The following is a 17,976-nucleotide window of genomic DNA, read 5'->3' as shown; positions in this document are numbered from 1 at the left end:
GGCCAGGGCGACGTGTGTTATCCTGCCCTTGACGATAATCCTGACATACTCGGGTTTCTCTTCATATCGTACAAGTCTTTCGCCTTTTACTAAAGACTTCCGTGGAGAGGAACACTATTGAGTTCATCTTATTTTTGGCAGGCTTAGCCTTGTAGCTGAGCCTCTCTATTATGTGGAAAGCAAACAACCTATCCAATGCAATTACCCCAGAGGTCGTGAGCCAAATTTTGGCTTGTGATCTAGAGTCACATTTTAGAGTGATTAGTGGCTAGTTTTACAATTATGCAGTTGCTGTGATGACCAATTAGAAAGAGTGTACAACAAGGTGAGAGCAATTCCATTGGATAAAGACTGTGACAGGGATGCACATGGCCTAGTATGCAACAGGCCAAGTCAGGCTTCCCGTGAGTGTAGTAGCCAGGGCGATGTGTGTTATCCTGCCCTTGACGATGATCCTGACATACTGCGGTTTCTCTTCATATCGTACAAGTCTTTCGCCTTTTACTAAAGACTTCCGTGGCGAGGAACACTATTGAGTTCAACTTATTTTTGGCAGGCTTAGCCTTGTAGCTGAGCCTCTCTATTATGTGGAAAGCAAACAACCTATCCAATGCAATTTGGCTTGCGATCTAGAGTCACATTTTAGAGTGATTAGTGGCTAGTTTTACAATTATGCAGTTGCTGTGATGACCAATTAGAAAGAGTGTACAACAAGGTGAGAGCAATTCCATTGGATAAAGACTGTGACAGGGATGCACATGGCCTAGTATGCAACAGGCCAAGTCAGGCTTCCCGTGAGTGTAGTGGCCAGGGCGACGTGTGTTATCCTGCCCTTGACGATAATCCTGACATACTCGGGTTTCTCTTCATATCGTACAAGTCTTTCGCCTTTTACTAAAGACTTCCGTGGAGAGGAACACTATTGAGTTCATCTTATTTTTGGCAGGCTTAGCCTTGTAGCTGAGCCTCTCTATTATGTGGAAAGCAAACAACCTAGCCAATGCAATTACCCCAGAGGTTGTGAGCCAAATTTTGGCTTGTGATCTAGAGTCTCATTTTAGAGTGATTAGTGGCTAGTTTTACAATTATGCAGCTGCTGTGATGACCAATTAGAAAGAGTGTACAACAAGGTGAGAGCAATTCCATTGGATAAAGACTGTGACAGGGATGCACATGGCCTAGTATGCAACAGGCCAAGTCAGGCTTCCCGTGAGTGTAGTAGCCAGGGCGACGTGTGTTATTCTGCCCTTGACGATTATCCTGACATACTCGGGTTTCTCTTCATATCGTACAAGTCTTTCGCCTTTTACTAAAGACTTCCGTGGAGAGGAGCACTATTGAGTTCATCTTATTTTTGGCAGGCTTAGCCTTGTAGCTGAGCCTCTCTATTATGTAGAAAGCAAATAACCTATCCAATGCAATTACCCCAGAGGTTGTGAGCCAAATTTTAGAGTGATTAGTGGTTGGTTTTACAATTATGCAGTTGCTGTGATGACCAATTAGAAAGAGTGTACAACAAGGTGAGAGCAATTCCATTGGATAAAGATTGTGACAGGGATGCACATGGCCTAGTATGCAACAGGCCAAGTCAGGCTTCCCGTGAGTGTAGTAGCCAGGGCGACGTGTGTTATCCTGCCCTTGACGATAATCCTGACATACTCGGGTTTCTCTTCATATCGTACAAGTCTTTCGCCTTTTACTAAAGACTTCCGTGGAGAGGAACACTATTGAGATCAACTTATTTTTGGCAGGCCTAGCCTTGTAGCTGAGCCTCTCTATTATGTGGAAAGCAAACAACCTAGCCAATGCAATTACCCCAGAGGTTGTGAGCCAAATTTTGGCTTGTGATCTAGAGTCTCATTTTAGAGTGATTAGTGGCTAGTTTTACAATTATGCAGCTGCTGTGATGACCAATTAGAAAGAGTGTACAACAAGGTGAGAGCAATTCCATTGGATAAAGACTGTGACAGGGATGCACATGGCCTAGTATGCAACAGGCCAAGTCAGGCTTCCCGTGAGTGTAGTAGCCAGGGCGACGTGTGTTATTCTGCCCTTGACGATTATCCTGACATACTCGGGTTTCTCTTCATATCGTACAAGTCTTTCGCCTTTTACTAAAGACTTCCGTGGAGAGGAGCACTATTGAGTTCATCTTATTTTTGGCAGGCTTAGCCTTGTAGCTGAGCCTCTCTATTATGTAGAAAGCAAATAACCTATCCAATGCAATTACCCCAGAGGTTGTGAGCCAAATTTTAGAGTGATTAGTGGTTGGTTTTACAATTATGCAGTTGCTGTGATGACCAATTAGAAAGAGTGTACAACAAGGTGAGAGCAATTCCATTGGATAAAGATTGTGACAGGGATGCACATGGCCTAGTATGCAACAGGCCAAGTCAGGCTTCCCGTGAGTGTAGTAGCCAGGGCGACGTGTGTTATCCTGCCCTTGACGATAATCCTGACATACTCGGGTTTCTCTTCATATCGTACAAGTCTTTCGCCTTTTACTAAAGACTTCCGTGGAGAGGAACACTATTGAGATCAACTTATTTTTGGCAGGCCTAGCCTTGTAGCTGAGCCTCTCTATTATGTGGAAAGCAAATAACCTATCCAATGCAATTACCCCAGAGGTCGTGAGCCAAATTTTGGCTTGTGATCTAGAGTCACATTTTAGAGTGATTAGTGGCTAGTTTTACAATTATGCAGTTGCTATGATGACCAATTAGAAAGAGTGTACAACAAGGTGAGAGCAATTCCATTGGATAAAGACTGTGACAGGGATGCACATGGCCTAGTATGCAACAGGCAAAGTCAGGCTTCCCGTGAGTGTAGTAGCCAGGGCGACGTGTGTTATCCTGCCCTTGACGACGATCCTGACATACTCAGGTTTCTCTTCATATCGTACAAGTCTTTCGCCTTTTACTAAAGACTTCCGTGGCGAGGAACACTATTGAGTTCAACTTATTTTTGGCAGGCTTAGCCTTGTAGCTGAGCCTCTCTATTATGTGGAAAGCAAAGAACCTATCCAATACAATTTGGCTTGCGATCTAGAGTCACATTTTAGAGTGATTAGTGGCTAGTTTTACAATTATGCAGTTGCTGTGATGACCAATTAGAAAGAGTGTACAACAAGGTGAGAGCAATTCCATTGGATAAAGACTGTGACAGGGATGCACATGGCCTAGTATGCAACAGGCCAAGTCAGGCTTCCCGTGAGTGTAGTGGCCAGGGCGACGTGTGTTATCCTGCCCTTGACGATAATCCTGACATACTCGGGTTTCTCTTCATATCGTACAAGTCTTTCGCCTTTTACTAAAGACTTCCGTGGAGAGGAACACTATTGAGTTCATCTTATTTTTGGCAGGCTTAGCCTTGTAGCTGAGCCTCTCTATTATGTGGAAAGCAAACAACCTATCCAATGCAATTACCCCAGAGGTCGTGAGCCAAATTTTGGCTTGTGATCTAGAGTCACATTTTAGAGTGATTAGTGGCTAGTTTTACAATTATGCAGTTGCTGTGATGACCAATTAGAAAGAGTGTACAACAAGGTGAGAGCAATTCCATTGGATAAAGACTGTGACAGGGATGCACATGGCCTAGTATGCAACAGGCCAAGTCAGGCTTCCCGTGAGTGTAGTAGCCAGGGCGATGTGTGTTATCCTGCCCTTGACGATGATCCTGACATACTGCGGTTTCTCTTCATATCGTACAAGTCTTTCGCCTTTTACTAAAGACTTCCGTGGCGAGGAACACTATTGAGTTCAACTTATTTTTGGCAGGCTTAGCCTTGTAGCTGAGCCTCTCTATTATGTGGAAAGCAAACAACCTATCCAATGCAATTTGGCTTGCGATCTAGAGTCACATTTTAGAGTGATTAGTGGCTAGTTTTACAATTATGCAGTTGCTGTGATGACCAATTAGAAAGAGTGTACAACAAGGTGAGAGCAATTCCATTGGATAAAGACTGTGACAGGGATGCACATGGCCTAGTATGCAACAGGCCAAGTCAGGCTTCCCGTGAGTGTAGTGGCCAGGGCGACGTGTGTTATCCTGCCCTTGACGATAATCCTGACATACTCGGGTTTCTCTTCATATCGTACAAGTCTTTCGCCTTTTACTAAAGACTTCCGTGGAGAGGAACACTATTGAGTTCATCTTATTTTTGGCAGGCCTAGCCTTGTAGCTGAGCCTCTCTATTATGTGGAAAGCAAATAACCTATCCAATGCAATTACCCCAGAGGTCGTGAGCCAAATTTTGGCTTGTGATCTAGAGTCACATTTTAGAGTGATTAGTGGCTAGTTTTACAATTATGCAGTTGCTATGATGACCAATTAGAAAGAGTGTACAACAAGGTGAGAGCAATTCCATTGGATAAAGACTGTGACAGGGATGCACATGGCCTAGTATGCAACAGGCAAAGTCAGGCTTCCCGTGAGTGTAGTAGCCAGGGCGACGTGTGTTATCCTGCCCTTGACGACGATCCTGACATACTCAGGTTTCTCTTCATATCGTACAAGTCTTTCGCCTTTTACTAAAGACTTCCGTGGCGAGGAACACTATTGAGTTCAACTTATTTTTGGCAGGCTTAGCCTTGTAGCTGAGCCTCTCTATTATGTGGAAAGCAAAGAACCTATCCAATGCAATTTGGCTTGCGATCTAGAGTCACATTTCAGAGTGATTAGTGGCTAGTTTTACAATTATGCAGTTGCTGTGATGACCAATTAGAAAGAGTGTACAACAAGGTGAGAGCAATTCCATTGGATAAAGACTGTGACAGGGATGCACATGGCCTAGTATGCAACAGGCCAAGTCAGGCTTCCCGTGAGTGTAGTGGCCAGGGCGACGTGTGTTATCCTGCCCTTGACGATAATCCTGACATACTCGGGTTTCTCTTCATATCGTACAAGTCTTTCGCCTTTTACTAAAGACTTCCGTGGAGAGGAACACTATTGAGTTACTCTTATTTTTGGCAGGCCTAGCCTTGTAGCTGAGCCTCTCTATTATGTGGAAAGCAAATAACCTATCCAATGCAATTACCCCAGAGGTCGTGAGCCAAATTTTGGCTTGTGATCTAGAGTCACATTTTAGAGTGATTAGTGGCTAGTTTTACAATTATGCAGTTGCTATGATGACCAATTAGAAAGAGTGTACAACAAGGTGAGAGCAATTCCATTGGATAAAGACTGTGACAGGGATGCACATGGCCTAGTATGCAACAGGCAAAGTCAGGCTTCCCGTGAGTGTAGTAGCCAGGGCGACGTGTGTTATCCTGCCCTTGACGACGATCCTGACATACTCAGGTTTCTCTTCATATCGTACAAGTCTTTCGCCTTTTACTAAAGACTTCCGTGGCGAGGAACACTATTGAGTTCAACTTATTTTTGGCAGGCTTAGCCTTGTAGCTGAGCCTCTCTATTATGTGGAAAGCAAACAACCTATCCAATGCAATTTGGCTTGCGATCTAGAGTCACATTTTAGAGTGATTAGTGGCTAGTTTTACAATTATGCAGTTGCTGTGATGACCAATTAGAAAGAGTGTACAACAAGGTGAGAGCAATTCCATTGGATAAAGACTGTGACAGGGATGCACATGGCCTAGTATGCAACAGGCCAAGTCAGGCTTCCCGTGAGTGTAGTGGCCAGGGCGACGTGTGTTATCCTGCCCTTGACGATAATCCTGACATACTCGGGTTTCTCTTCATATCGTACAAGTCTTTCGCCTTTTACTAAAGACTTCCGTGGAGAGGAACACTATTGAGTTCATCTTATTTTTGGCAGGCTTAGCCTTGTAGCTGAGCCTCTCTATTATGTGGAAAGCAAACAACCTATCCAATGCAATTACCCCAGAGGTCGTGAGCCAAATTTTGGCTTGTGATCTAGAGTCACATTTTAGAGTGATTAGTGGCTAGTTTTACAATTATGCAGTTGCTGTGATGACCAATTAGAAAGAGTGTACAACAAGGTGAGAGCAATTCCATTGGATAAAGACTGTGACAGGGATGCACATGGCCTAGTATGCAACAGGCCAAGTCAGGCTTCCCGTGAGTGTAGTAGCCAGGGCGATGTGTGTTATCCTGCCCTTGACGATGATCCTGACATACTGCGGTTTCTCTTCATATCGTACAAGTCTTTCGCCTTTTACTAAAGACTTCCGTGGCGAGGAACACTATTGAGTTCAACTTATTTTTGGCAGGCTTAGCCTTGTAGCTGAGCCTCTCTATTATGTGGAAAGCAAACAACCTATCCAATGCAATTTGGCTTGCGATCTAGAGTCACATTTTAGAGTGATTAGTGGCTAGTTTTACAATTATGCAGTTGCTGTGATGACCAATTAGAAAGAGTGTACAACAAGGTGAGAGCAATTCCATTGGATAAAGACTGTGACAGGGATGCACATGGCCTAGTATGCAACAGGCCAAGTCAGGCTTCCCGTGAGTGTAGTGGCCAGGGCGACGTGTGTTATCCTGCCCTTGACGATAATCCTGACATACTCGGGTTTCTCTTCATATCGTACAAGTCTTTCGCCTTTTACTAAAGACTTCCGTGGAGAGGAGCACTATTGAGTTCATCTTATTTTTGGCAGGCTTAGCCTTGTAGCTGAGCCTCTCTATTATGTAGAAAGCAAATAACCTAGCCAATGCAATTACCCCAGAGGTTGTGAGCCAAATTTTAGAGTGATTAGTGGTTGGTTTTACAATTATGCAGTTGCTGTGATGACCAATTAGAAAGAGTGTACAACAAGGTGAGAGCAATTCCATTGGATAAAGATTGTGACAGGGATGCACATGGCCTAGTATGCAACAGGCCAAGTCAGGCTTCCCGTGAGTGTAGTAGCCAGGGCGACGTGTGTTATCCTGCCCTTGACGATAATCCTGACATACTCGGGTTTCTCTTCATATCGTACAAGTCTTTCGCCTTTTACTAAAGACTTCCGTGGAGAGGAACACTATTGAGATCAACTTATTTTTGGCAGGCCTAGCCTTGTAGCTGAGCCTCTCTATTATGTGGAAAGCAAATAACCTATCCAATGCAATTACCCCAGAGGTCGTGAGCCAAATTTTGGCTTGTGATCTAGAGTCACATTTTAGAGTGATTAGTGGCTAGTTTTACAATTATGCAGTTGCTATGATGACCAATTAGAAAGAGTGTACAACAAGGTGAGAGCAATTCCATTGGATAAAGACTGTGACAGGGATGCACATGGCCTAGTATGCAACAGGCAAAGTCAGGCTTCCCGTGAGTGTAGTAGCCAGGGCGACGTGTGTTATCCTGCCCTTGACGACGATCCTGACATACTCAGGTTTCTCTTCATATCGTACAAGTCTTTCGCCTTTTACTAAAGACTTCCGTGGCGAGGAACACTATTGAGTTCAACTTATTTTTGGCAGGCTTAGCCTTGTAGCTGAGCCTCTCTATTATGTGGAAAGCAAAGAACCTATCCAATGCAATTTGGCTTGCGATCTAGAGTCACATTTTAGAGTGATTAGTGGCTAGTTTTACAATTATGCAGTTGCTGTGATGACCAATTAGAAAGAGTGTACAACAAGGTGAGAGCAATTCCATTGGATAAAGACTGTGACAGGGATGCACATGGCCTAGTATGCAACAGGCCAAGTCAGGCTTCCCGTGAGTGTAGTGGCCAGGGCGACGTGTGTTATCCTGCCCTTGACGATAATCCTGACATACTCGGGTTTCTCTTCATATCGTACAAGTCTTTCGCCTTTTACTAAAGACTTCCGTGGAGAGGAACACTATTGAGTTCATCTTATTTTTGGCAGGCTTAGCCTTGTAGCTGAGCCTCTCTATTATGTGGAAAGCAAACAACCTATCCAATGCAATTACCCCAGAGGTCGTGAGCCAAATTTTGGCTTGTGATCTAGAGTCACATTTTAGAGTGATTAGTGGCTAGTTTTACAATTATGCAGTTGCTGTGATGACCAATTAGAAAGAGTGTACAACAAGGTGAGAGCAATTCCATTGGATAAAGACTGTGACAGGGATGCACATGGCCTAGTATGCAACAGGCCAAGTCAGGCTTCCCGTGAGTGTAGTAGCCAGGGCGATGTGTGTTATCCTGCCCTTGACGATGATCCTGACATACTGCGGTTTCTCTTCATATCGTACAAGTCTTTCGCCTTTTACTAAAGACTTCCGTGGCATGGAACACTATTGAGTTCAACTTATTTTTGGCAGGCTTAGCCTTGTAGCTGAGCCTCTCTATTATGTGGAAAGCAAACAACCTATCCAATGCAATTTGGCTTGCGATCTAGAGTCACATTTTAGAGTGATTAGTGGCTAGTTTTACAATTATGCAGTTGCTGTGATGACCAATTAGAAAGAGTGTACAACAAGGTGAGAGCAATTCCATTGGATAAAGACTGTGACAGGGATGCACATGGCCTAGTATGCAACAGGCCAAGTCAGGCTTCCCGTGAGTGTAGTGGCCAGGGCGACGTGTGTTATCCTGCCCTTGACGATAATCCTGACATACTCGGGTTTCTCTTCATATCGTACAAGTCTTTCGCCTTTTACTAAAGACTTCCGTGGAGAGGAACACTATTGAGTTCATCTTATTTTTGGCAGGCTTAGCCTTGTAGCTGAGCCTCTCTATTATGTGGAAAGCAAACAACCTAGCCAATGCAATTACCCCAGAGGTTGTGAGCCAAATTTTGGCTTGTGATCTAGAGTCTCATTTTAGAGTGATTAGTGGCTAGTTTTACAATTATGCAGCTGCTGTGATGACCAATTAGAAAGAGTGTACAACAAGGTGAGAGCAATTCCATTGGATAAAGACTGTGACAGGGATGCACATGGCCTAGTATGCAACAGGCCAAGTCAGGCTTCCCGTGAGTGTAGTAGCCAGGGCGACGTGTGTTATTCTGCCCTTGACGATTATCCTGACATACTCGGGTTTCTCTTCATATCGTACAAGTCTTTCGCCTTTTACTAAAGACTTCCGTGGAGAGGAGCACTATTGAGTTCATCTTATTTTTGGCAGGCTTAGCCTTGTAGCTGAGCCTCTCTATTATGTAGAAAGCAAATAACCTATCCAATGCAATTACCCCAGAGGTTGTGAGCCAAATTTTAGAGTGATTAGTGGTTGGTTTTACAATTATGCAGTTGCTGTGATGACCAATTAGAAAGAGTGTACAACAAGGTGAGAGCAATTCCATTGGATAAAGATTGTGACAGGGATGCACATGGCCTAGTATGCAACAGGCCAAGTCAGGCTTCCCGTGAGTGTAGTAGCCAGGGCGACGTGTGTTATCCTGCCCTTGACGATAATCCTGACATACTCGGGTTTCTCTTCATATCGTACAAGTCTTTCGCCTTTTACTAAAGACTTCCGTGGAGAGGAACACTATTGAGATCAACTTATTTTTGGCAGGCCTAGCCTTGTAGCTGAGCCTCTCTATTATGTGGAAAGCAAATAACCTATCCAATGCAATTACCCCAGAGGTCGTGAGCCAAATTTTGGCTTGTGATCTAGAGTCACATTTTAGAGTGATTAGTGGCTAGTTTTACAATTATGCAGTTGCTATGATGACCAATTAGAAAGAGTGTACAACAAGGTGAGAGCAATTCCATTGGATAAAGACTGTGACAGGGATGCACATGGCCTAGTATGCAACAGGCAAAGTCAGGCTTCCCGTGAGTGTAGTAGCCAGGGCGACGTGTGTTATCCTGCCCTTGACGACGATCCTGACATACTCAGGTTTCTCTTCATATCGTACAAGTCTTTCGCCTTTTACTAAAGACTTCCGTGGCGAGGAACACTATTGAGTTCAACTTATTTTTGGCAGGCTTAGCCTTGTAGCTGAGCCTCTCTATTATGTGGAAAGCAAAGAACCTATCCAATGCAATTTGGCTTGCGATCTAGAGTCACATTTTAGAGTGATTAGTGGCTAGTTTTACAATTATGCAGTTGCTGTGATGACCAATTAGAAAGAGTGTACAACAAGGTGAGAGCAATTCCATTGGATAAAGACTGTGACAGGGATGCACATGGCCTAGTATGCAACAGGCCAAGTCAGGTTTCCCGTGAGTGTAGTAGCCAGGGCGACGTGTGTTATCCTGCCCTTGACGATAATCCTGACATACTCGGGTTTCTCTTCATATCGTACAAGTCTTTCGCCTTTTACTAAAGACTTCCGTGGAGAGGAACACTATTGAGTTCATCTTATTTTTGGCAGGCTTAGCCTTGTAGCTGAGCCTCTCTATTATGTGGAAAGCAAACAACCTATCCAATGCAATTTGGCTTGTGATCTAGAGTCACATTTTAGAGTGATTAGTGGCTAGTTTTACAATTATGCAGCTGCTGTGATGACCAATTAGAAAGAGTGTACAACAAGGTGAGAGCAATTCCATTGGATAAAGACTGTGACAGGGATGCACATGGCCTAGTATGCAACAGGCCAAGTCAGGCTTCCCGTGAGTGTAGTAGCCAGGGCGACGTGTGTTATCCTGCCCTTGACGATTATCCTGACATACTCGAGTTTCTCTTCAAATCGTACAAGTCTTTCGCCTTTTACTAAAGACTTCCGTGGAGAGGAACACTATTGAGTTCATCTTATTTTTGGCAGGCTTAGCCTTGTAGCTGAGCCTCTCTATTATGTAGAAAGCAAATAACCTATCCAATGCAATTACGCCAGAGGTTGTGAGCCAAATTTTAGAGTGATTAGTGGTTGGTTTTACAATTATGCAGTTGCTGTGATGACTAATTAGAAAGAGTGTACAACAAGGTGAGAGCAATTCCATTGGATAAAGATTGTGACAGGGATGCACATGGCCTAGTATGCAACAGGCTAAGTCAGGCTTCCCGTGAGTGTAGTAGCCAGGGCGACGTGTGTTATCCTACCCTTGACGATGGTCCTGACATACTCAGGTTTCTCTTCATATCGTACAAGTCTTTCGCCTTTTACTAAAGACTTCCGTGGCGAGGAACACTATTGAGTTCAACTTATTTTTGGCAGGCTTAGCCTTGTAGCTGAGCCTCTCTATTATGTGGAAAGCAAAGAACCTATCCAATGCAATTTGGCTTGTGATCTAGAGTCACATTTTAGAGTGATTAGTGGCTAGTTTTACAATTATGCAGCTGCTGTGATGACCAATTAGAAAGAGTGTACAACAAGGTGAGAGCAATTCCATTGGATAAAGACTGTGACAGGGATGCACATGGCCTAGTATGCAACAGGCCAAGTCAGGCTTCCCGTGAGTGTAGTAGCCAGGGCGACGTGTGTTATCCTGCCCTTGACGATTATCCTGACATACTCGAGTTTCTCTTCAAATCGTACAAGTCTTTCGCCTTTTACTAAAGACTTCCGTGGAGAGGAACACTATTGAGATCAACTGATTTTTGGTAGGCCTAGCCTTGTAGCTGAGCCTCTCTATTATGTGGAAAGCAAATAACCTATCCAATGCAATTACCCCAGAGGTCGTGAGCCAAATTTTGGCTTGTGATCTAGAGTCACATTTTAGAGTGATTAGTGGCTAGTTTCACAATTATGCAGTTGCTATGATGACCAATTAGAAAGAGTGTACAACAAGGTGAGAGCAATTCCATTGGATAAAGACTGTGACAGGGATGCACATGGCCTAGTATGCAACAGGCAAAGTCAGGCTTCCCGTGAGTGTAGTAGCCAGGGCGACGTGTGTTATCCTGCCCTTGACGACGAACCTGACATACTCAGGTTTCTCTTCATATCGTACAAGTCTTTCGCCTTTTACTAAAGACTTCCGTGGCGAGGAACACTATTGAGTTCAACTTATTTTTGGCAGGCTTAGCCTTGTAGCTGAGCCTCTCTATTATGTGGAAAGCAAAGAACCTATCCAATGCAATTTGGCTTGCGATCTAGAGTCACATTTTAGAGTAATTAGTGGCTAGTTTTACAATTATGCAGCTGCTGTGATGACCAATTAGAAAGAGTGTACAACAAGGTGAGAGCAATTCCATTGGATAAAGATTGTGACAGGGATGCACATGGCCTAGTATGCAACAGGCCAAGTCAGGCTTCCCGTGAGTGTAGTAGCCAGGGCGACGTGTGTTATCCTGCCCTTGACGATAATCCTGACATACTCGGGTTTCTCTTCATATCGTACAAGTCTTTCGCCTTTTACTAAAGACTTCCGTGGAGAGGAACACTATTGAGTTCAACTTATTTTTGGCAGGCTTAGCTGAGCCTCTCTATTATGTGGAAAGCAAAGAACCTATCCAATGCAATTTAGCTTGTGATCTAGAGTCACATTTTAGAGTGATTAGTGGCTAGTTTTACAATTATGCAGTTGCTGTGATGACCAATTAGAAAGAGTGTACAACAAGGTGAGAGCAATTCCATTGGATAAAGACTGTGACAGGGATGCACATGGCCTAGTATGCAACAGGCCAAGTCAGGCTTCCCGTGAGTGTAGTAGCCAGGGCGACGTGTGTTATCCTGCCCTTGACGATTATCCTGACATACTCGAGTTTCTCTTCAAATCGTACAAGTCTTTCGCCTTTTACTAAAGACTTCCGTGGAGAGGAACACTATTGAGTTCATCTTATTTTTGGCAGGCTTAGCCTTGTAGCTGAGCCTCTCTATTATGTAGAAAGCAAATAACCTATCCAATGCAATTACCCCAGAGGTTGTGAGCCAAATTTTAGAGTGATTAGTGGTTGGTTTTACAATTATGCAGTTGCTGTGATGACCAATTAGAAAGAGTGTACAACAAGGTGAGAGCAATTCCATTGGATAAAGATTGTGACAGGGATGCACATGGCCTAGTATGCAACAGGCCAAGCCAGGCTTCCCGTGAGTGTAGTAGCCAGGGCGACGTGTGTTAACCTGCCCTTGACGATAATCCTGAGATACTCTGGTTTCTCTTCATATCGTACAAGTCTTTCGCCTTTTACTAAAGACTTCCGTGGAGAGGAACACTATTGAGTTCAACTTATTTTTGGCAGGCTTAGCCTTGTAGCTGAGCCTCTCTATTATGTGGAAAGCAAAGAACCTATCCAATGCAATTTGGCTTGTGATCTAGAGTCACATTTTAGAGTGATTAGTGGCTAGTTTTACAATTATGCAGCTGCTGTGATGACCAATTAGAAAGAGTGTACAACAAGGTGAGAGCAATTCCATTGGATAAAGACTGTGACAGGGATGCACATGGCCTAGTATGCAACAGGCCAAGTCAGGCTTCCCGTGAGTGTAGTAGCCAGGGCGACGTGTGTTATCCTGCCCTTGACGATTATCCTGACATACTCGAGTTTCTCTTCAAATCGTACAAGTCTTTCGCCTTTTACTAAAGACTTCCGTGGAGAGGAACACTATTGAGATCAACTGATTTTTGGTAGGCCTAGCCTTGTAGCTGAGCCTCTCTATTATGTGGAAAGCAAATAACCTATCCAATGCAATTACCCCAGAGGTCGTGAGCCAAATTTTGGCTTGTGATCTAGAGTCACATTTTAGAGTGATTAGTGGCTAGTTTCACAATTATGCAGTTGCTATGATGACCAATTAGAAAGAGTGTACAACAAGGTGAGAGCAATTCCATTGGATAAAGATTGTGACAGGGATGCACATGGCCTAGTATGCAACAGGCCAAGTCAGGCTTCCCGTGAGTGTAGTAGCCAGGGCGACGTGTGTTATCCTGCCCTTGACGATAATCCTGACATACTCGGGTTTCTCTTCATATCGTACAAGTCTTTCGCCTTTTACTAAAGACTTCCGTGGAGAGGAACACTATTGAGTTCAACTTATTTTTGGCAGGCTTAGCCTTGTAGCTGAGCCTCTCTATTATGTGGAAAGCAAAGAACCTATCCAATGCAATTTGGCTTGCGATCTAGAGTCACATTTTAGAGTGATTAGTGGCTAGTTTTACAATTATGCAGTTGCTGTGATGACCAATTAGAAAGAGTGTACAACAAGGTGAGAGCAATTCCATTGGATAAAGACTGTGACAGGGATGCACATGGCCTAGTATGCAACAGGCCAAGTCAGGTTTCCCGTGAGTGTAGTAGCCAGGGCGATGTGTGTTATCCTGCCCTTGACGATGATCCTGACATACTCGGGTTTCTCTTCATATCGTACAAGTCTTTCGCCTTTTACTAAAGACTTCCGTGGAGAGGAACACTATTGAGTTCAACTTATTTTTGGCAGGCTTAGCCTTGTAGCTGAGCCTCTCTATTATGTGGAAAGCAAACAACCTATCCAATGCAATTACCCCAGAGGTCGTGAGCCAAATTTTGGCTTGTGATCTAGAGTCACATTTTAGAGTGATTAGTGGCTAGTTTTACAATTATGCAGCTGCTGTGATGACCAATTAGAAAGAGTGTACAACAAGGTGAGAGCAATTCCATTGGATAAAGACTGTGACAGGGATGCACATGGCCTAGTATGCAACATGCCAAGTCAGGCTTCCCGTGAGTGTAGTAGCCAGGGCGACGTGTGTTATCCTGCCCTTGACGATTATCCTGACATACTCGGGTTTCTCTTCATATCGTACAAGTCTTTCGCCTTTTACTAAAGACTTCCATGGAGAGGAACACTATTGAGTTCATCTTATTTTTGGCAGGCTTAGCCTTGTAGCTGAGCCTCTCTATTATGTAGAAAGCAAATAACCTATCCAATGCAATTACCCCAGAGGTTGTGAGCCAAATTTTAGAGTGATTAGTGGTTGGTTTTACAATTATGCAGTTGCTGTGATGACCAATTAGAAAGAGTGTACAACAAGGTGAGAGCAATTCCATTGGATAAAGATTGTGACAGGGATGCACATGGCCTAGTATGGAACAGGCCAAGTCAGGCTTCCCGTGAGTGTAGTAGCCAGGGCGACGTGTGTTAACCTGCCCTTGACGATAATCCTGACATACTCTGGTTTCTCTTCATATCGTACAAGTCTTTCGCCTTTTACTAAAGACTTCCGTGGAGAGGAACACTATTGAGATCAACTTATTTTTGGTAGGCCTAGCCTTGTAGCTGAGCCTCTCTATTATGTGGAAAGCAAATAACCTATCCAATGCAATTACCCCAGAGGTCGTGAGCCAAATTTTGGCTTGTGATCTAGAGTCACATTTTAGAGTGATTAGTGGCTAGTTTTACAATTATGCAGTTGCTATGATGACCAATTACAAAGAGTGTACAACAAGGTGAGAGCAATTCCATTGGATAAAGACTGTGACAGGGATGCACATGGCCTAGTATGCAACAGGCAAAGTCAGGCTTCCCGTGAGTGTAGTAGCCAGGGCGACGTGTGTTATCCTGCCCTTGACGACGATCCTGACATACTCAGGTTTCTCTTCATATCGTACAAGTCTTTCGCCTTTTACTAAAGACTTCCGTGGCGAGGAACACTATTGAGTTCATCTTATTTTTGGCAGGCTTAGCCTTGTAGCTGAGCCTCTCTATTATGTGGAAAGCAAAGAACCTATCCAATGCAATTTGGCTTGCGATCTAGAGTCACATTTTAGAGTGATTAGTGGCTAGTTTTACAATTATGCAGTTGCTGTGATGACCAATTAGAAAGAGTGTACAACAAGGTGAGAGCAATTCCATTGGATAAAGACTGTGACAGGGATGCACATGGCCTAGTATGCAACAGGCCAAGTCAGGCTTCCCGTGAGTGTAGTGGCCAGGGCGACGTGTGTTATCCTGCCCTTGACGATAATCCTGACATACTCGGGTTTCTCTTCATATCGTACAAGTCTTTCGCCTTTTACTAAAGACTTACGTGGAGAGGAACACTATTGAGTTCATCTTATTTTTGGCAGGCTTAGCCTTGTAGCTGAGCCTCTCTATTATGTGGAAAGCAAAGAACCTATCCAATGCAATTTGGCTTGTGATCTAGAGTCACATTTTAGAGTGATTAGTGGTTGGTTTTACAATTATGCAGTTGCTGTGATGACCAATTAGAAAGAGTGTACAACAAGGTAAGAGCAATTCCATTGGATAAAGATTGTGACAGGGATGCACATGGCCTAGTATGCAACAGGCCAAGTCAGGCTTCCCGTGAGTGTAGTAGCCAGGGCGACGTGTGTTATCCTGCCCTTGACGATAATCCTGACATACTCGGGTTTCTCTTCATATCGTACAAGTCTTTCGCCTTTTACTAAAGACTTCCGTGGCGAGGAACACTATTGAGTTCATCTTATTTTTGGCAGGCTTAGCCTTGTAGCTGAGCCTCTCTATTATGTGGAAAGCAAAGAACCTATCCAATGCAATTTGGCTTGCGATCTAGAGTCACATTTTAGAGTGATTAGTGGCTAGTTTTACAATTATGCAGTTGCTGTGATGACCAATTAGAAAGAGTGTACAACAAGGTGAGAGCAATTCCATTGGATAAAGACTGTGACAGGGATGCACATGGCCTAGTATGCAACAGGCCAAGTCAGGCTTCCCGTGAGTGTAGTGGCCAGGGCGACGTGTGTTATCCTGCCCTTGATGATAATCCTGACATACTCGGGTTTCTCTTCATATCGTACAAGTCTTTCGCCTTTTACTAAAGACTTACGTGGAGAGGAACACTATTGAGTTCATCTTATTTTTGGCAGGCTTAGCCTTGTAGCTGAGCCTCTCTATTATGTGGAAAGCAAAGAACCTATCCAATGCAATTTGGCTTGTGATCTAGAGTCACATTTTAGAGTGATTAGTGGTTGGTTTTACAATTATGCAGTTGCTGTGATGACCAATTAGAAAGAGTGTACAACAAGGTGAGAGCAATTCCATTGGATAAAGATTGTGACAGGGATGCACATGGCCTAGTATGCAACAGGCCAAGTCAGGCTTCCCGTGAGTGTAGTAGCCAGGGCGACGTGTGTTATCCTGCCCTTGACGATAATCCTGACATACTCGGGTTTCTCTTCATATCGTACAAGTCTTTCGCCTTTTACTAAAGACTTCCGTGGAGAGGAACACTATTGAGTTCAAGTTATTTTTGGCAGGCTTAGCCTTGTAGCTGAGCCTCTCTATTATGTGGAAAGCAAAGAACCTATCCAATGCAATTTGGCTTGAGATCTAGAGAGACATTTTAGAGTCATTAGTGGCTAGTTTTACAATTATGCAGTTGCTGTGATGACCAATTAGAGAGAGTGTACAACAAGGTGAGAGCAATTCCATTGGATAAAGATTGTGACAGGGATGCACATAGCCTAGTATGCAACAGGCCAAGTCAGGCTTCCCGTGAGTGTAGTAGCCAGGGCGACGTGTGTTATCCTGCCCTTGACGATGACCCTGACATACTCGGGTTTCTCTTCATATCGTACAAGTCTTTCGCCTTTTACTAAAGACTTCCGTGGAGAGGAACACTATTGAGTTCAACTTATTTTTGGCAGGCTTAGCCTTGTAGCTGAGCCTCTCTATTATGTGGAAAGCAAACAACCTATCCAATGCAATTACCCCAGAGGTCGTGAGCCAAATTTTGGCTTGTGATCTAGAGTCACATTTTAGAGTGATTAGTGGCTAGTTTTACAATTATGCAGCTGCTGTGATGACCAATTAGAAAGAGTGTACAACAAGGTGAGAGCAATTCCATTGGATAAAGACTGTGACAGGGATGCACATGGCCTAGTATGCAACAGGCCAAGTCAGGCTTCCCGTGAGTGTAGTAGCCAGGGCGACGTGTGTTATCCTGCCCTTGACGATTATCCTGACATACTCGGGTTTCTCTTCATATCGTACAAGTCTTTCGCCTTTTACTAAAGACTTCCATGGAGAGGAACACTATTGAGTTCATCTTATTTTTGGCAGGCTTAGCCTTGTAGCTGAGCCTCTCTATTATGTAGAAAGCAAATAACCTATCCAATGCAATTACCCCAGAGGTTGTGAGCCAAATTTTAGAGTGATTAGTGGTTGGTTTTACAATTATGCAGTTGCTGTGATGACCAATTAGAAAGAGTGTACAACAAGGTGAGAGCAATTCCATTGGATAAAGATTGTGACAGGGATGCACATGGCCTAGTATGCAACAGGCCAAGTCAGGCTTCCCGTGAGTGTAGTAGCCAGGGC

At 43.9% G+C, this 17,976-nt stretch overlaps 45 non-coding genes across 45 annotated transcripts; all 45 read left to right on the top strand.

The window, feature by feature from the left end:
• The first annotated feature begins 45 nt into the window (after positions 1-45).
• On the top strand, positions 46-162 carry LOC132981059 (U5 spliceosomal RNA). The gene has a single exon (XR_009674292.1). It is a non-coding gene; the product is annotated as a U5 spliceosomal RNA (small nuclear RNA).
• Positions 163-460: 298 nt separating this feature from the next.
• Positions 461-577, top strand: LOC132981309 (U5 spliceosomal RNA). Its single transcript, XR_009674534.1, has one exon. It is a non-coding gene; the product is annotated as a U5 spliceosomal RNA (small nuclear RNA).
• Positions 578-850: 273 nt separating this feature from the next.
• On the top strand, positions 851-967 carry LOC132981058 (U5 spliceosomal RNA). The gene has a single exon (XR_009674291.1). It is a non-coding gene; the product is annotated as a U5 spliceosomal RNA (small nuclear RNA).
• A 298-nt stretch (positions 968-1,265) lies between these two features.
• On the top strand, positions 1,266-1,382 carry LOC132981112 (U5 spliceosomal RNA). Its single transcript, XR_009674343.1, has one exon. It is a non-coding gene; the product is annotated as a U5 spliceosomal RNA (small nuclear RNA).
• A 273-nt stretch (positions 1,383-1,655) lies between these two features.
• On the top strand, positions 1,656-1,768 carry LOC132981260 (U5 spliceosomal RNA). The gene has a single exon (XR_009674486.1). It is a non-coding gene; the product is annotated as a U5 spliceosomal RNA (small nuclear RNA).
• A 302-nt stretch (positions 1,769-2,070) lies between these two features.
• On the top strand, positions 2,071-2,187 carry LOC132981111 (U5 spliceosomal RNA). The gene has a single exon (XR_009674342.1). It is a non-coding gene; the product is annotated as a U5 spliceosomal RNA (small nuclear RNA).
• Positions 2,188-2,460: 273 nt separating this feature from the next.
• LOC132981259 (U5 spliceosomal RNA) lies at positions 2,461-2,573 on the top strand. The gene has a single exon (XR_009674485.1). It is a non-coding gene; the product is annotated as a U5 spliceosomal RNA (small nuclear RNA).
• A 302-nt stretch (positions 2,574-2,875) lies between these two features.
• LOC132981191 (U5 spliceosomal RNA) lies at positions 2,876-2,992 on the top strand. Its single transcript, XR_009674418.1, has one exon. It is a non-coding gene; the product is annotated as a U5 spliceosomal RNA (small nuclear RNA).
• Positions 2,993-3,265: 273 nt separating this feature from the next.
• LOC132981055 (U5 spliceosomal RNA) lies at positions 3,266-3,382 on the top strand. Its single transcript, XR_009674289.1, has one exon. It is a non-coding gene; the product is annotated as a U5 spliceosomal RNA (small nuclear RNA).
• Positions 3,383-3,680: 298 nt separating this feature from the next.
• Positions 3,681-3,797, top strand: LOC132981308 (U5 spliceosomal RNA). The gene has a single exon (XR_009674533.1). It is a non-coding gene; the product is annotated as a U5 spliceosomal RNA (small nuclear RNA).
• Positions 3,798-4,070: 273 nt separating this feature from the next.
• LOC132981138 (U5 spliceosomal RNA) lies at positions 4,071-4,183 on the top strand. The gene has a single exon (XR_009674367.1). It is a non-coding gene; the product is annotated as a U5 spliceosomal RNA (small nuclear RNA).
• A 302-nt stretch (positions 4,184-4,485) lies between these two features.
• LOC132981189 (U5 spliceosomal RNA) lies at positions 4,486-4,602 on the top strand. The gene has a single exon (XR_009674417.1). It is a non-coding gene; the product is annotated as a U5 spliceosomal RNA (small nuclear RNA).
• Positions 4,603-4,875: 273 nt separating this feature from the next.
• LOC132981146 (U5 spliceosomal RNA) lies at positions 4,876-4,988 on the top strand. Its single transcript, XR_009674376.1, has one exon. It is a non-coding gene; the product is annotated as a U5 spliceosomal RNA (small nuclear RNA).
• Positions 4,989-5,290: 302 nt separating this feature from the next.
• On the top strand, positions 5,291-5,407 carry LOC132981188 (U5 spliceosomal RNA). The gene has a single exon (XR_009674416.1). It is a non-coding gene; the product is annotated as a U5 spliceosomal RNA (small nuclear RNA).
• Positions 5,408-5,680: 273 nt separating this feature from the next.
• On the top strand, positions 5,681-5,797 carry LOC132981054 (U5 spliceosomal RNA). Its single transcript, XR_009674288.1, has one exon. It is a non-coding gene; the product is annotated as a U5 spliceosomal RNA (small nuclear RNA).
• A 298-nt stretch (positions 5,798-6,095) lies between these two features.
• On the top strand, positions 6,096-6,212 carry LOC132981307 (U5 spliceosomal RNA). Its single transcript, XR_009674532.1, has one exon. It is a non-coding gene; the product is annotated as a U5 spliceosomal RNA (small nuclear RNA).
• Positions 6,213-6,485: 273 nt separating this feature from the next.
• Positions 6,486-6,602, top strand: LOC132981110 (U5 spliceosomal RNA). The gene has a single exon (XR_009674341.1). It is a non-coding gene; the product is annotated as a U5 spliceosomal RNA (small nuclear RNA).
• Positions 6,603-6,875: 273 nt separating this feature from the next.
• On the top strand, positions 6,876-6,988 carry LOC132981258 (U5 spliceosomal RNA). Its single transcript, XR_009674484.1, has one exon. It is a non-coding gene; the product is annotated as a U5 spliceosomal RNA (small nuclear RNA).
• Positions 6,989-7,290: 302 nt separating this feature from the next.
• Positions 7,291-7,407, top strand: LOC132981187 (U5 spliceosomal RNA). Its single transcript, XR_009674415.1, has one exon. It is a non-coding gene; the product is annotated as a U5 spliceosomal RNA (small nuclear RNA).
• Positions 7,408-7,680: 273 nt separating this feature from the next.
• On the top strand, positions 7,681-7,797 carry LOC132981053 (U5 spliceosomal RNA). Its single transcript, XR_009674287.1, has one exon. It is a non-coding gene; the product is annotated as a U5 spliceosomal RNA (small nuclear RNA).
• A 298-nt stretch (positions 7,798-8,095) lies between these two features.
• On the top strand, positions 8,096-8,212 carry LOC132981319 (U5 spliceosomal RNA). Its single transcript, XR_009674543.1, has one exon. It is a non-coding gene; the product is annotated as a U5 spliceosomal RNA (small nuclear RNA).
• Positions 8,213-8,485: 273 nt separating this feature from the next.
• Positions 8,486-8,602, top strand: LOC132981052 (U5 spliceosomal RNA). Its single transcript, XR_009674286.1, has one exon. It is a non-coding gene; the product is annotated as a U5 spliceosomal RNA (small nuclear RNA).
• Positions 8,603-8,900: 298 nt separating this feature from the next.
• Positions 8,901-9,017, top strand: LOC132981108 (U5 spliceosomal RNA). Its single transcript, XR_009674339.1, has one exon. It is a non-coding gene; the product is annotated as a U5 spliceosomal RNA (small nuclear RNA).
• A 273-nt stretch (positions 9,018-9,290) lies between these two features.
• On the top strand, positions 9,291-9,403 carry LOC132981256 (U5 spliceosomal RNA). Its single transcript, XR_009674482.1, has one exon. It is a non-coding gene; the product is annotated as a U5 spliceosomal RNA (small nuclear RNA).
• A 302-nt stretch (positions 9,404-9,705) lies between these two features.
• Positions 9,706-9,822, top strand: LOC132981185 (U5 spliceosomal RNA). Its single transcript, XR_009674413.1, has one exon. It is a non-coding gene; the product is annotated as a U5 spliceosomal RNA (small nuclear RNA).
• A 273-nt stretch (positions 9,823-10,095) lies between these two features.
• LOC132981051 (U5 spliceosomal RNA) lies at positions 10,096-10,212 on the top strand. Its single transcript, XR_009674285.1, has one exon. It is a non-coding gene; the product is annotated as a U5 spliceosomal RNA (small nuclear RNA).
• A 273-nt stretch (positions 10,213-10,485) lies between these two features.
• Positions 10,486-10,602, top strand: LOC132981170 (U5 spliceosomal RNA). The gene has a single exon (XR_009674399.1). It is a non-coding gene; the product is annotated as a U5 spliceosomal RNA (small nuclear RNA).
• A 273-nt stretch (positions 10,603-10,875) lies between these two features.
• LOC132981184 (U5 spliceosomal RNA) lies at positions 10,876-10,992 on the top strand. The gene has a single exon (XR_009674412.1). It is a non-coding gene; the product is annotated as a U5 spliceosomal RNA (small nuclear RNA).
• A 273-nt stretch (positions 10,993-11,265) lies between these two features.
• On the top strand, positions 11,266-11,379 carry LOC132981303 (U5 spliceosomal RNA). The gene has a single exon (XR_009674527.1). It is a non-coding gene; the product is annotated as a U5 spliceosomal RNA (small nuclear RNA).
• A 301-nt stretch (positions 11,380-11,680) lies between these two features.
• LOC132981183 (U5 spliceosomal RNA) lies at positions 11,681-11,797 on the top strand. Its single transcript, XR_009674411.1, has one exon. It is a non-coding gene; the product is annotated as a U5 spliceosomal RNA (small nuclear RNA).
• Positions 11,798-12,070: 273 nt separating this feature from the next.
• LOC132981347 (U5 spliceosomal RNA) lies at positions 12,071-12,180 on the top strand. Its single transcript, XR_009674570.1, has one exon. It is a non-coding gene; the product is annotated as a U5 spliceosomal RNA (small nuclear RNA).
• A 272-nt stretch (positions 12,181-12,452) lies between these two features.
• Positions 12,453-12,569, top strand: LOC132981169 (U5 spliceosomal RNA). The gene has a single exon (XR_009674398.1). It is a non-coding gene; the product is annotated as a U5 spliceosomal RNA (small nuclear RNA).
• Positions 12,570-12,842: 273 nt separating this feature from the next.
• On the top strand, positions 12,843-12,959 carry LOC132981269 (U5 spliceosomal RNA). Its single transcript, XR_009674494.1, has one exon. It is a non-coding gene; the product is annotated as a U5 spliceosomal RNA (small nuclear RNA).
• Positions 12,960-13,232: 273 nt separating this feature from the next.
• On the top strand, positions 13,233-13,346 carry LOC132981302 (U5 spliceosomal RNA). Its single transcript, XR_009674526.1, has one exon. It is a non-coding gene; the product is annotated as a U5 spliceosomal RNA (small nuclear RNA).
• Positions 13,347-13,647: 301 nt separating this feature from the next.
• Positions 13,648-13,764, top strand: LOC132981038 (U5 spliceosomal RNA). The gene has a single exon (XR_009674272.1). It is a non-coding gene; the product is annotated as a U5 spliceosomal RNA (small nuclear RNA).
• A 273-nt stretch (positions 13,765-14,037) lies between these two features.
• Positions 14,038-14,154, top strand: LOC132981037 (U5 spliceosomal RNA). Its single transcript, XR_009674271.1, has one exon. It is a non-coding gene; the product is annotated as a U5 spliceosomal RNA (small nuclear RNA).
• A 298-nt stretch (positions 14,155-14,452) lies between these two features.
• Positions 14,453-14,569, top strand: LOC132981236 (U5 spliceosomal RNA). Its single transcript, XR_009674462.1, has one exon. It is a non-coding gene; the product is annotated as a U5 spliceosomal RNA (small nuclear RNA).
• Positions 14,570-14,842: 273 nt separating this feature from the next.
• LOC132981207 (U5 spliceosomal RNA) lies at positions 14,843-14,956 on the top strand. Its single transcript, XR_009674435.1, has one exon. It is a non-coding gene; the product is annotated as a U5 spliceosomal RNA (small nuclear RNA).
• A 301-nt stretch (positions 14,957-15,257) lies between these two features.
• Positions 15,258-15,374, top strand: LOC132981210 (U5 spliceosomal RNA). Its single transcript, XR_009674438.1, has one exon. It is a non-coding gene; the product is annotated as a U5 spliceosomal RNA (small nuclear RNA).
• Positions 15,375-15,647: 273 nt separating this feature from the next.
• On the top strand, positions 15,648-15,764 carry LOC132981276 (U5 spliceosomal RNA). The gene has a single exon (XR_009674501.1). It is a non-coding gene; the product is annotated as a U5 spliceosomal RNA (small nuclear RNA).
• Positions 15,765-16,037: 273 nt separating this feature from the next.
• LOC132981215 (U5 spliceosomal RNA) lies at positions 16,038-16,154 on the top strand. The gene has a single exon (XR_009674443.1). It is a non-coding gene; the product is annotated as a U5 spliceosomal RNA (small nuclear RNA).
• Positions 16,155-16,427: 273 nt separating this feature from the next.
• LOC132981275 (U5 spliceosomal RNA) lies at positions 16,428-16,544 on the top strand. Its single transcript, XR_009674500.1, has one exon. It is a non-coding gene; the product is annotated as a U5 spliceosomal RNA (small nuclear RNA).
• Positions 16,545-16,817: 273 nt separating this feature from the next.
• On the top strand, positions 16,818-16,934 carry LOC132981095 (U5 spliceosomal RNA). The gene has a single exon (XR_009674327.1). It is a non-coding gene; the product is annotated as a U5 spliceosomal RNA (small nuclear RNA).
• Positions 16,935-17,207: 273 nt separating this feature from the next.
• LOC132981036 (U5 spliceosomal RNA) lies at positions 17,208-17,324 on the top strand. The gene has a single exon (XR_009674270.1). It is a non-coding gene; the product is annotated as a U5 spliceosomal RNA (small nuclear RNA).
• Positions 17,325-17,622: 298 nt separating this feature from the next.
• Positions 17,623-17,739, top strand: LOC132981235 (U5 spliceosomal RNA). The gene has a single exon (XR_009674461.1). It is a non-coding gene; the product is annotated as a U5 spliceosomal RNA (small nuclear RNA).
• The last annotated feature ends 237 nt before the right edge of the window (positions 17,740-17,976 follow it).

The sequence above is a fragment of the Labrus mixtus genome, chromosome 9, assembly GCF_963584025.1.
Source record: "Labrus mixtus chromosome 9, fLabMix1.1, whole genome shotgun sequence".
NCBI classification, from domain to species: Eukaryota; Metazoa; Chordata; class Actinopteri; order Labriformes; family Labridae; genus Labrus; species Labrus mixtus.
This window is presented reverse-complemented; position numbering and strand designations above follow the sequence as displayed.